Source organism: Suricata suricatta, chromosome 13 (assembly GCF_006229205.1).
Source record: "Suricata suricatta isolate VVHF042 chromosome 13, meerkat_22Aug2017_6uvM2_HiC, whole genome shotgun sequence".
In the NCBI taxonomy this organism is placed as follows: Eukaryota; Metazoa; Chordata; class Mammalia; order Carnivora; family Herpestidae; genus Suricata; species Suricata suricatta.
Window position 1 is genome coordinate 60,884,571 of NC_043712.1, and position 1,265 is coordinate 60,885,835.

Below are 1,265 nucleotides of genomic sequence, written 5' to 3' on the forward strand. Positions count from 1 at the left end.
GGGAAGGGAAGAGAAGGGGAAGAGAAAGGAAGAGAAGAGGACTTTGACCATCTGAGCAAGTAACCTAGCTTAGTCTCATTGCCAGAAACACAATTCAACTCTTCTTTTGAGTTTTGTCCCTGAGACATGGCTAAAATTTTTATAAAACAAAAGCTATATGATCTCTGTTTGTGTCTATCTGTCGTGTTCCCTCACACAGCCCCACGTTAGGGCATCACTTGTCCAGTCCCTTGCCCCGGCAGGCGGGGCGGTAAATCCTTGCAGGTCCGTTCCTGAGGGAGGGAGGGAGAGTAGGGCAGGAAGGGGAGCACAGAGAGTGAGGCAAGACAAGCGATTCTGATCAAGCCCCCGTTTATTAAGAAAATAATCCACCTATATAGGATTTGGGGCAGGAAACTGACCCAGGTTTGTTGCCAGGTAACCGAGTCAAATGATTATTAGAGAAAGGGGAAACCAAAACTGAAACTCCGAACACAGCATCAAAGGAAGCGCCCAGACTTTTGTCTGCAATACTGGGCAGGGGAAGATTAGCGCTGCATAAACCCGAATGCGGTTTGATCTTTTGTTCATTTTGGCTTTTCTCTTCTGGCCCAGTATGACTGTCTCTGAATCCTGGACCAGGAAATGCACTCTCCTAGCCTCCAGATGTAAATCTTGTTTTTTTGGTTGCTCCCTGGAGAGCGATATATCCTTGCCTGAGGCAGCCAAAACTCGGCAGCTCCCAACATCTATCTATATGTTCCATATGTCTATGTATATATACAATATTTATTTAACTGTAAACTTTTATTTACCTTTTTATAGTTTATTGTCAGTTGTTTTCCATATAACACTCAGTGCTCATCCCAACAAGGGCCCTCCTCCATGCCCATCAGCCTCTTTCCCCTCTCCACCATCCCCATCAGCCCTCAATTTGTTCTCAGTATAAAGAGTCTCTCAGTATAAACCTTCCCTCTCCCCAACCACTTTTTTCCCCTTCCCCTCCCCCATGGTCCTCTTTGATGTTTCTCTTCTTCCACTTATAAGTGAAAGCATATGGTATCTCTCCTTCTCTGCCTGACTTATTTCGCTTAGCATAACACCCTCGAGTTCCATCCATGTTGCTACAAATGGCCAGATTTCATTCTTTCTCATTGTCATGTAGTATTCCATTGTATAGATAAACCACATCTTCTGGATCCATTCATAAGTTGATGGACATTTAAGCTCCTTCCATGATTTGGCTATTGTTGAAAGTGCAGCTATGTACATTGGGGTACATAGGG